Here is a 12,596-nt window from a genome sequence, read left to right as displayed (position 1 = left end):
TCCGGATTGTTAGAATAGCAACTTAAAAGGGGTTCCTAAAACTACAGGATGAAAAAAGGAAAAAGAAAAGTAATCCGAAGATCCCGAACAGTTTCAATTCTGCAAATCTTCAAGCCGAGACCCAAGGCCCCACTTTCCTTTTCAAAGAAAAGAGGGCTCCTGGCGGGCTCCCTGGCTGCTCCTTCACCGCAGCCATTGGCAAACAAGAATGCTGTTGAGTCATTCATTCAGCTCATCCCAAATGTATCGAGACAGCAAATGGCGGTGCGTAAATGTGCAGATGACAGAGGGGAGAATTGGCGTGATGAAGTGACGGGGAGCGAGCCAGGGGTGTCAGGAGATGGCGTGAACAGCTGTTTTAATGAGCTGCCTAGCAGCCAAGTCAATGAGGAAAATAATCCATGACCAGTTCCCAATGTCCTTAAGAGAAAACATATATCTCTTGATGGGGGGGAAACAAAAAACAAAAAACAGACGTTCCCAGACAGGATGGGAAACCTTTATTGGCGAAGACATTGAAATCTGGGCAGGTGGTCTACTGCAGGAACTAGCTGTAATCACCTGACCAACCCCTGCCCTCCACCTCCTGGCCTCCTCCTGCAGACCCTCATGGCTGCTGAAGGAAGGAATGAGCTCTGTGCCGGGTGCTTTGATTTCCAGGTGCTGCCCCATAATCTGTCTATCCATTCAGGATGTGGTACCCTTTGTTCCCTAGTCCAGATTCTCAGCTTTGGTAAGGCTGGCATTTTAAACTGGACTCTCTGTTGGAGGAGCTGTCCTGTGCATTGTAGGATGCTCCATAGCATCCCCTGACTCCTGCTAGGTGTCAACACCACCAGCACCTCCAGCTGTAACAACCAAAAACATCCCTAGCTCTTGCCAAAAGTCCCCAAGGCCAAAATGGCTCCCTGTTGAGAATTATTGACCTAGAACTGTGATCTATAAGCTGATATTATATATCAGTTTCTTCAAACCACCCACCCCCCAACCCCCACCACATACATCATGCATCCAAGATACAGTGGTGAAACAGGGACAGGGACAGGAAAGTCATAGTAAATACACCTGCTGGGAACCAGGGGGCTCACACAAGAGCCACAGGCCCAGAGAGTTCTGAGACCTGAGGGCTAACATGTCCTGAAGTCGCCTGCTCTGGATGAGTCTATGACCCTGTCTCAAGGAGCTTATCCTGTCCCTGGTCCTTCATGACCCCAGGGACCACCCTCTGGGTGAGAGAAGCTTGTTAGCATAATCTCCCTTGCACACAGAAGTGAGAATTAGGGACTTCGCCTTCCTTGGCCTGAGCATGGTTTTCTTAATCCACTTGCTGATGTGGAAGGTGTATGTCCCCAGGGGGTTTAAATCCCCAATATTGTCCGGCATAGGCTCGCCGTTTCTTTGACATCTCATTTCACACGGTAACTTCGCAGAACAGTGGTCTACACACCAGTGACCACAAGTGAAAAAGACAGAGTCCTCAAGTCGGCCTCCTCTCTTGTTTCCCACCTGCTGGCTTGCGCTCCGCCTAATGGCAGCTACTTGACACTCTATGGAAAAATCAATGAGAAAGCCACGCTTCATTTGATCCATGCCCTGAGTCATTTTTCCACACAGGAGATTCTACCTCTAAATCCTTCTTACATCCCGGCTCATTGTGCGATGCCCAGGAGTGCGCGCTGGTCCTGCCTCAGGCCCCTGCCTCTGCACTCTGTGGGCCTCCTAAATCCCTCTTACGACTCATCTAATTCATGAGCACCTGTCAACACTGCCCTGCTACCTACCCTCTCTTTCTCTACCTCTGCTCCCGCAGTGAGCGTTTTAGAGAGCACAGAACCTGCCTCGCAAGTCATCACAGGTGACTTTACAAATCTCTTGCCCTGCATGACATGACCACCTCCTGCCTAGCTTCCAACTCAGTGTCCCATCACTTGTCACTTGGTCACCAAAGTAACAGGTGTTTTATGTCTCTGTGATGAAGCATCACTGGGGGCACCAATTTTTGCATGGAACAAATTGGCACCGGCTGTTAAAACAGGCAAATCCTGAGAGTTTCAGCAGATCCACATAATTCAAACTCATTTTCACTCAAAGTCCAACAAAGGGAGGCAGGACCTTTTCCATTGTGAGCTTACAGAAAAGCCAGTTACTTCTGGATGTTAAGCAATAAAAGATACGATTGTTTAAAAGGTCTAAAGAGAGAAAGATCCAGTAAAACCTAGGGATCCTGTTCAAGATGGGCTTCTTCTCTTCCCACAGCCTCAGCAAATTCAGTGGGAACAGCCTGCATGGCATAGCTCTAAGGTGGAGGAGGAACATTCACAGAAATGACACCGTGGTTATCCACGAACATGGGCTCTCTGTGAGTGTCTTACCCAAACCCGGGTTCCAAGCATCAATAGGAACACCAGTAAATTGGACCACCTTCACGGATCAGGGAATAGCTTCAGCAGAGAGCTGCAGACTCTGAGCTGGAGAAGCCAGTTGTAATAGATGGGATTATCATTCACAAATATTCACAGCTTCTTCCTTGGTGCAAATTTTCCTTCCCCACCTCATCTGACCAAGGCAAGATGGTTGGAGGCGATCAGGTCATATGTGGAATAAACTTTCAGAACCAGGGTATGAAGACTCGTGTTCTCTTTTCCTTCCACCACTATGAACAGCAACTTTAGATGGAGGCTACTCACCCAGCCTGGGTCCTGTAGTGAATGTGAATTGGAGCAGAGTTGTTTCAGCTTGCAATGAATATAGAGTGTGAGCAAAAAAGTAAATAAATAAATCTTTGTTCTCTGAGGGTCCCTGCAATCTTGGGACATTTTTTGTTATTACAGCATAACCTAGCCTGTCCTGACTGCCAACACCAGTGAAGGAACAGCAGAAGGTGGTCCTGGAGAAGAGAGAACACAGTGAGGACAAAGTCATCCTCATCCGTAATCTGAAGAGCCAAGAGGAAGAGCAACACTAGATTTGCTCATGGGTTGCTTCCAATTTGTAGAAGTCACAAGAAGGTGGCAAAGGCTAAGGAAGAACATTCTGAGAATGAGCACTGATCAGTGCGTGGTGGTCATGGGGAGGTGTAAGCAGAAAGGTCTCTTCAGCCCACTCCAGTGCTGAGAGGCTGGAACCACAGGGGAAGAAGGCCATGGGCAATCACCTTCAGAGGTTCCCATATGTCCATGAGAGCTACAATCTGACAGATTATGCTCCCTCCCAAAACCAGTATGCTGAGAACTCGACCCAAATGCAACAGGACCAAGAGGTACTGTTTTGGGGGAAGTCACCTGACCTCTGCTCCGTGGAAGGGCTTAGTGGCCTAGAGGGAGCTGACCTGCCCCTTCCACCAGGGGCAAGATGCAGCAAGAGGGTTCCATCTTTGACACTGCACGTAGGTCCTCACCAGACACCGAATCTGCTGGTGCCTGGGTCGTGGACTTCCCAGTTCCAGAACAAGAAGCAATACATCTCTGCTGTTTCTGAATTGAAGTACAGGTGTTGGCTACGGCAACCTGAATGAAGGGACAGGGCTCTCCTGGACCTCAGCTAAGCTGTGAGTACATCAGCAAGTCCCTGTGTTTTCTCCACCAAACACGACTACTGCACTGGAGGTTTGTGCCACTGTGCCACTGTCCCCCTTTCCCTCTTTCTCTCTGTCCCTGTCTCTCTGGTTCTGTCCCCGACCCTGGGCCGCTGGCTTATCACCTCTGTGTCTGGGACCTCATATCTGCATTTCTTCAGGTTTCGTGTGTTTCTGCCCCTGCCTCAGTCTGTCCCTCCGACTCAGGGCATCTCGGCTCCTCTGACCTCCCCTGTCCCCACGCCTCACACACCTCAGCCCCTCCACAGACCACGGTGCCGACGGTTTGGGATTAAAATCTGTCACCAGAGCCGGCACGGAGCACGTTCACTTGTTCGACCACATCTTCAGTTTCTGATTCTTTTTGTCTTTCCCCTTTTTTAATCGCTTCCTGTTCATCCAACAGGCGGCCCCTCCCTAACCACACGCTACTCATCTCCAGCGGCCGAAGCCTGCGCGTGGCCTCTCCCCTCTTGGTTCCAAAACTCTTGTCTTTGGCCCGGTTCTAGGGCAGCACTTTTCCTCCCGTGGAGCCTGAGCTCTGTGTCCAGTTCCAGAAACCGTCCCTGGAAAGACCGCCGCAAGGGCGTGGACATACAAACTTTCTTGGGCATGAAGGCCAGAGTTTACAGGCTCCAGATAGAACATTCCAGAACACGGATACCCTAACAGGGCACTTACCTGCCCTACCCCTAAGGAGCCACCACCCATGCTGGTCCTTACATTCCCTCCACATACCTGGGGACTCCCACCTCACATCTTGGCCCTCAGCCTGAACCTCACTGGTCACACCCTCCAGAGGCCCTGGATTCAGCTCTGCCACTTGGTTTGAGGGAAATTCTGAGCAAGTGACATCACTTGTTTTTAGATGTTTCCTGCTCTTCGCGTTTGGAGTCATAGCGCCTACCTGCCAAGGCCGCGTAAGAATCGAGAAAGATCCTGATACAGAACAGGAATGCAGGCAATGAGGTGGAAACATTTGCTTCTCTCCTACCTTGGCCACACCCCAACCCCAGGCCTCAACCCCATTCCTGGGCTGACTTGCGGCTGACGGCCACAGGAATGGCAATACTGAGCATTCGCAGCCTGCTCAGATGGGTCAGCAGGCCTGCGGCTTCATTGCTACTTACTCTGAAGACCAACCCCGCCCACCTCCCCCCCCCCGTGCACCCCCATCTCCATCCCTTAAATCTACTTTTGAATCCAAGCCAAATCACCCCCTCCTCTCTGAGGCCCCCCAGTTCCTCCCAAACAGTGATAACCTATCCCCACTTCAAAGTGCAACTCATGGGGCCCCAACCACAAGGTGTGATGCATAGTAATTCCCCAACATTTCTCTAGCATCTATCCTGTATCCTGAACTTGGAGACTTGACCATGAGAAAGACCGGGTCCTCTGCTTTTAAGATGCTCACAGGCTAGTGGGCGGGAGGACTTTCCAAATAAAAGTGACCATGCTACATGATGAGACTGCTATCACCCAGGTGGGCTGGACCTTCCCAAAGTGGAGACTCTAGCTTTGCCCAGGGGGCCACTGTCATTGCATTCTATGGCCTAGCCCTCTGCTCAATGCAAGAGGCCTCCGTTCCACATGGCCCCAAGAGCAGCACTGTCTGGCTAAGAAATGGGGCCACATTCATGGACAGAAAAATAGCTATCTCCAGCCTCAGATCTGGATTGTATCTGTCTCTCCAGTTCCTAGTAGAGACTGAACAGTTGAGCCTGGAATGAGAAAACGTCCACACCCGCAGATGCAGGTCAGAGCAAGGAGTAGGGGTCCAATGGAACTGCCTTGTTACTTGGCCACGGCTCCTCAGGGTGCACCTTGCTTGTTCAGAACCTGCAGACACTATCACCACCTGGCTCCTCTCTCCACCCCGGGCTGCCTGTCCTCCCGCTCCTGAGCCTACGCCCATCCTTCGGCACCGGGAACTCTTCTTCCAGCCAGACCTCGTCACTCATCTAGGGACAGATCTCCACCTATATTCCAATGGGAAACACACACTCAACAAACTCAGAATCTAGCTCCAGGCCCTTTCCAGGGGCTGCTTGTTAGCTTCAACAGTGTGACCAGGTTCAGCCTGGATCAGAGTCAAGAACTAAGATGAAAAGTTAAAAACTTCTCCATGAAGCCCAATAGACCGCCCTCCTCCTGCAAAATCCACACCGTTCATTGGAAAGTCTATTAGGACCACACACAGCTATCACTGGCTCATTTCTATTTAGGGGTCTCAGACACACAACATTGGAATCTTCATAATCCTTGAATCATGTCACACTGTCCTTAAGAGCCCTCCTGCTTGAACAGTGTTCTGTTTAGTCTATTTAGTTAATTGGTTATAATGAGTACTTAATAACCCATGCATCAAATGAAGGCCAGGGCCTGAGGGGCATCCTATGCACCATGTGAGGCTGACGTGTCCGCTGCAATTCCATCCTGAGTCCTGAGCTCCTCCTTGCTCTCCTTTTTAACTACTTGTACGTGCATTTGTGTGTGTGTGAATTTTAATCTGATGCAAGCCCTGCTCTGTACAGTCTTTGGGATCTTCCTCCAGGTTTCTGCTGCCTCGCACGTCTCCCCTGGTGAACGTGGTGGGCGTTCTGCCATGCCTCGGAGAGGAGGGCTTGGCTCTCGCCACCTGAGCACATGATCAGTGGAAAGGACAGCAGGAGACAGAAGCCACGGGCAGAGGAGGAGAGAGCTTAGAGAGCAGGGGAAAGGGATTCTTCTAGAAGCCTGATATCCGGGGCTCGTTCTTGCTCGATGGGGTTTGATGGTTTCAGAGGACCTGCGGGGTCTGTCACTTCCTTTGCGTGTGTCTATGTCTGTGTGTGCTTGTGTTTTTGTTTTCTAAAGTCAAAATATGCTAATTTTACAAGTGTGTGTGTGTGTGTGTGTGTGTGTGTGTGTGTTTTCTTTTCAGTACTGGGGATGAATCCAGGGCCTCTGGCATGCTGGGCAAGTGCCCCACCGCTTGCTGCATCCCCAGACCCTGCAGACATTACTTTAAACTGTTGGAAACTTAAACTAAGCTTTAGAAAGGTTTTCACAGAATGACTGCATTCAATTCTGCCATCGTTTAGAGGACTGAGTCAACCACTGAAAAACTCTATTTTATCAAACAGCTCATTTCCCCAGAGAACCTGCAGGAGGAGGCCCTGCAAGCCATGAAGGTGGAGCTGTGCCCTGGATTAGCACCTTGCTGAAAGGCTGTGAGTGTTGCACAAGTGGAAACATGCGTGGATACGAAGAAGAAGTTTCTGGAAAATGACCTTTCTTCCCAATTCAGGAAGCAATGGGGAAAAGACTTGGTGACCCCTCCCAGCTGCCCAGGTTAATCCCTCATTGTATATCCTGGGGAACTTGCTAGGATGTCTGGGAAAAGTGTTCCTCTGCAAATAAGGTTGTAAGCAAGGATGTGAGAGACGCGTGAGGGGAACAACCAGAGGGGAAAGAGAAGACACAGAAGCCCTGAGAACATAATGCAGAAGTACCCTCAGCAATCACAAAGTTCAACTCCCTGGTCCCATTTCACAGATGGAGAGAACAAGTCATGAAAGGTAACAACGATTTAGTCACCCTGTCTCGGTGAGGTCAAGAGCTACAAGAGATCAACTCCAATCGCCTCTCCAATAATCGAACTTCTTTTACCACTAAGTGGTTGTTCAGGTCGTGTCCCTGCCCTTGAAACTCCACCTTGGGAGTAGCATGACTTATATCTGAAGAACACTGAACTGCTCCTATCTTAAAATTAAGCTGAAATGTGCCTCTCAGTAACTTCCACTCATTGGCCTAGCTCAGCACCCTAGGTGCCACCCAGGGAATGACAACAGCAGTGATTAGAATAACAAGAATAATACACAAGTCCATAATCTAAAACCTGAAAAGCTCGGAAAACTGAAAGCTTTTATAACTAACTCCTTGGGCAGCAGAAGCCGGCCCGGAAGGGCTGTGTTCTTGACACTCTTCATCTGTCACATTGGCATGAGGACCTGGGGCTTCGGAGCTGGTGCTGTGCTTGGTTGTTGGGTGCGACTCAGACCCACTGAGAGCGTTATGTAACACAAGCTGATCCGTGTACCACCCAGACACGCCACGGGAAAGTGCGACTACCGTAGGTCCAAAATGGTCAGCTATCAGTCATCTCCTGTGGCTCAGCTGCACGGATTTCTCAGACCAGCCCTGGCAATTTTAGACTTGAACTTGAAGACCTGCAATCACAGAGGAGGAGACTCCACTTTGAGCATGTACTAGTGATAGGTGCTGCACCCAGCCTGCCCCTCAGATTAATAGTTCCACCCAAGCCTCCTCGAGGCGCCCAGACTCTCCATCCACCCACGTTGGGGTTGCCTCCACAGGCTTATCTGAAAGTCCCCTGACCTATCCCTCCTCTCCACCTGAGCGCCTCGGCTTCCTCCCTGTCTTCCCAACAGCACCAAAGGAGTCTCTCTCCTTCCAGGACTCAAACCAAGATCACTGACCTCAGGCTTTTTTCTTTCTCTCTCACCCCACATCCCGCTCAATAAGAAAGTACACCTGCTCTACCTCAAAATATATCCTGCATACGCTGTTTCTTATGACCCTCACTGCCACCAATTCATGCAAGCCACTGTCAGCCCTCTCTGGGGCGAGGCCATGGTCTCCCAGCTGGTCTCCCTGGTCCTCCCTTCTACCTTGCAGATGCTCTCAATACAGCAGGCAGGGTGATCTTTCTAATGTGAAATCCAAACGTGTCACCCCTCTGCCTGGCACTGCCCCAACTTTCTCCGCCCCAGCTCCCCAAGGGAGAAACCAGGTCCTCCCCAGGCCCAAGAGGCCCTGCGTGATCAGCCTCCTCTGTTCCCACTGAGGCCTCGTGTGGAGAGCAGGTTGTGCCCTGCTGGGAGGCACCCCTGGATGTATAGAGCAGAGTTTTCAGGCTGTGCCTAAGCCTGAGTGACTCACTCTGTAAAGTAGCAGTTTGTCATAAGCTACTCCATTTTGAGTTTACTGCTGTGGTGAAATGGCTCTACACCTTGACTGTACAAGTAAACAACCACCATCTGCCTGGCGAAACCATAAGGCACAAACTGATAAATACATTAATCACCTGGATAAAAATGACCACCTATAAACTTATTGAATTAATCGGAAGCACAAGGATGCATGGGGGTACCAACTTCATGTAGGAAAAACCAGGCCCACAAGCTTATTGAGCACACCACACCACGGAATGCAGCGACCTCCTCACTAGAGGGTCATGAAAGGAGGAGGCTGGACACAGTGGCACCCTGACCCCCATTACCTGGTCATTCGTCACAAACCTTGCCCAGGAAAGTCACCCAGGCAACAAACCTCCAAACCTCTGTCCTTGGGTTCTAGCAGAGTGATGTTGCTCCTGTCCATCATGACCACACATGGCCCACTGCACACTGACCTCTCAAGCTGACACTCAGAAACAGCTGACCTAGAATAAGCCCCTGCGCTTTGGCAGCTCCGTGCCTTGAACAAGTTCTTCAGCTGCCTCGCCAGGTCTGCAGTCTTATCTGACCACCTCCAGTGACTCTGCCTTGGCTCTCAGTTCAGCCTCCTGAGCCCCTGGGGCTGCCTCAGGCCTTCCTGAGCCTTTCCGTAACCTGTAGTATAATTATGTGAAGTGCGATGTGTGACTTGAGTGTGACAGATACTAGAAATTAAGACTGGAATAAAAGAACCTGTGTTTGCCTGGCTTACGACTACCAGGTGCCCAGAGGTGTTCAGTGAACTGCCACTGATGGAAGCTATGTGAAGTTATTGTTATTCAATAAACTCTGACACTGTGGAAAGACACAGACGTGTTTGGTCTACGTCGATGGCATAGCTGGCTGGGGACAGCTCGTCACTCCCCTGGCTCACCCACTGCTCCACGCGGCCCGTGGCTTCAAGGTCAGACGCCCACCTCGTTCAGGTCACCACTTCGATGTCTCCTAACCACCCTATTTTAAATTGCAATTAAGAAAATTCCTTATCTCCTTTTTCTATTCTTATTTTTTCTAAACCATTTAAGCCCATCTAAGAAGTTATCAATTAGTTTATATTATTTGCTGCACATCTACAAGAATATTAGTCCCTGCTGAGCCACAGTTTTGCTTTCACTGTTTCAGACAACCATGGTCCAAATTTATTTAACAGAAAATCTCAGAGTAAAGGATTTGTAAGTCTTGTGCACCATTCTGATGTGATGAAACCTTATGCTGTCCTGTTATCCCACCCAGGACATGATTCATCCTTTTCTCCAATGTTTCCATGGTGTATATGATACCCACCTGTTAGACACTTAGTTGGTAATCAGATAAATTGTCGGGCATCCCAGTATTTACATTCCAGAAACAGTTATTTTACTTAAGAATGTCCCCAAAGCACAAGAGTAGTGATGCTGGCAATTTCATTACAATATATTATTATAATTATTCTGTCTCATACTGCCTAATTTACAAGTTCATCTTGGTCATAAATTTGCAGGAATAGGAAAAACCTAGTATTTACAGATGATTCCTAATTTACAATGGCCTGACTTACAATATTTGGATGATGGTGTGAACCAATACACATTTTATAAAAATTGTACTTTGAACTTCAGCCTTTTCCTGGGCTAGCATCATGCAGTGTGGTCCTCTCTAACAATGCTGGGCAGCTGCAGAGAGCCACAGTGCCCCTCAGCCACTTGCTTGTGGGGTGAACGACAGGTACTGTGCAGTGCATCGTGTTGCTAAGCAGTGATGTTGGGTGAGCTGTTAAACCTAGGTGAGGTTTCGACTTACGAAGGGTTTATCAGGATGTCACCTCAGCACAAGCCTCGTCATAAGTAGAGGAGTTATCTTTATAGGGTTCAGCATTAGCTGCGGTTTTAGGCACTCGCTGGGTGTCTTCCAACACATTCCCTGGGTGTCAGAGGGACCACTGTGTGAGCTTTATGGACACTGAGAACTCTGTCGATTCTTTCCACTGCTTTGTCCCCACTAGCTGGAACACTGTCTTGCACCTAGCAGGCAGTCAAGTGCAATACCTCGTCATTTCTGTAAGCTGTTCACCTTTTGCCTTTGAATCCACTGAGAATCAAGACAGAAGAAGTACTGTGGCAAGCAAGATAGATGTCTATCTCACCAGAGAATACTCAGATGACAAGTTCAACATTATTAGCTATCACAAAAACGTGAATTGAAACCACAGCGAGATATTAGTACACACAAACAGAATGGCTAACATAAAAACTAATGGTAACACCCAGGGCCGGAGAAGGGATATTAGCTCTTTCACAGGTTGTTGGGGAAAGTAAAATGGTACAACCCTCTGGACAGAGCGTGGCCCCTGCCTGCACAGTTAGATGTGTGTTTACCCTATGAGCCAGCAATGTCATTCTTGGGCATTTATACCAGAGAAATCAAAACAGATTGGCACAAAAACCTGTTCATGAATATTTTTAACAGCTTTATATTCATAATAACCCCAAACTGAAAGTAGCCCACATGTCCTTCAATGCACAAATGGTTAACCAAACTCTGGTACATCTAGGGCACAGAATAGAACTCAGTCATCAAGAGGAATGTTAAGACTGGGGATGTGGCTCAGTTTTAGAGCACTTGCCTGGCATGTGCCAGGCCCTGGGAGTAATCCCCAGAACCAAAAAGAAAAATAAATAAATGAAGAAGGAGGAGGAGAAAGAGGAGGAGGAGCAGAAGGAGGAGGAGCAGGAGGAGGAGGAGGATGGAAAAAGGAGGAAGAAAGAGAAGGAGGAGGAGGAGAAGGAGGAGGAGGATGAAAAAGGAGGAAGAAAGAGAGGGAAAAGGAGAAGAAGGAGGAGGAGGAGGAGAAAAGAAATGTTACATTGCAATAGCAAAGATTTAGGCTAGTCTCAAAGAACAGGTTCTTAATACATTTGTTAAACCAAGCATGTGCAAGTAAGGGACATGAAAAGCATTCTTTGCTGGAATTCTTTGAAATAAGCATCTTTGAATATTAGAGGCTTATTTCAATGACTATAGTTATGAGTCTATCATGTGACACTTACCAGGTCAGGAGCAATAGCCATGGGGAAGGTGTGTGACCTGCCCTTCCATAGGTGATGCTCTAATGGGGGTGACAGAAAATAGTCAGACCCAGGCGAGTCTGAAGTGTCCAACGACAGGGGAAGACAGGGAAACCGGAAGAGCCCAGAAGATGAGCATCTCACTCCGATAAAGGAGGGAGATGCAGGATGGTTTTCTACGCAGCTAAGGAAAGGGCAGCACAGAGATATGAAGAGACATTCTGGAAGCTTCCACAACAGAGGGAACACCATGTGCAAAGCCCAGCTAGTCCATAGTGGATCTGAGGACTGTGGATTGGAAAAGGAGGAAGACATGAGGCTGGACCCTGGAGAGGGGCGATGGTGAGCAGGGGCTGGTCCAGGAAAGGCCTTTCCAGGGGCCTGGAAGGTTTGGGCCATGATACAAGCAGAAGCAGAGACTGAATGGAGGCTGTGGTCAAACTGGCCTCTGCGTGCCACAGGCCACTCCTTGAGCCTCCTGATTTCTGCTATCCACCTCTTCGCAGGGTCTCTATTCTCCTCTCAGATGGCCTTTCCCTGAGCTCCAAGGCTTAGTTCCAACACACCCCTTTCTCCAGAAAGGCTGCCACACCCTTGCCGGCGAGTCCACCCCGGCAGGAACACGTGCAGCGTGGTGAGGGCCAGGAGCCGGAGCCAGCCCTGATGCAGCGCTCACTCTCCATGCTTCCAAGAGGGAACAGGACCTCAAAAGGCAGTCTCCGGACTGAATCACCCTCAGGATCCAGTGACTTCACTGATAGGTTCAGCTCAGAGCAGTGACCTGCACAAAGCACACTCTAAACCAGTGTTACTCTTTACTATGCTGCAGCCCCAGACACCGCCACCCTGGGCCAGGCGTGTCCCTGTGGTCCCTCAGCCCTGGATTCATCAGTGACCTCCCCCGCCAACAGCCGCCTCTAACTCCGACCTCACACCCTTGGCTTAAACTGAGGTCAACACAGGCTGGAAATAGCCTTT

At 49.4% G+C, this 12,596-nt stretch overlaps 1 protein-coding gene across 1 annotated transcript in view; it reads right to left on the bottom strand.

Moving 5' to 3' along the window:
- TMEM268 (transmembrane protein 268) overlaps nucleotides 1-12,596 on the bottom strand; it is a 231,986-nt gene that overhangs the window by 55,310 nt on the left and 164,080 nt on the right. The gene's annotated exons all lie outside the window — the stretch shown is intronic.

Source organism: Sciurus vulgaris (genome assembly GCF_902686455.1).
Source record: "Sciurus vulgaris genome assembly, chromosome: 15".
In the NCBI taxonomy this organism is placed as follows: Eukaryota; Metazoa; Chordata; class Mammalia; order Rodentia; family Sciuridae; genus Sciurus; species Sciurus vulgaris.
This window is presented reverse-complemented; position numbering and strand designations above follow the sequence as displayed.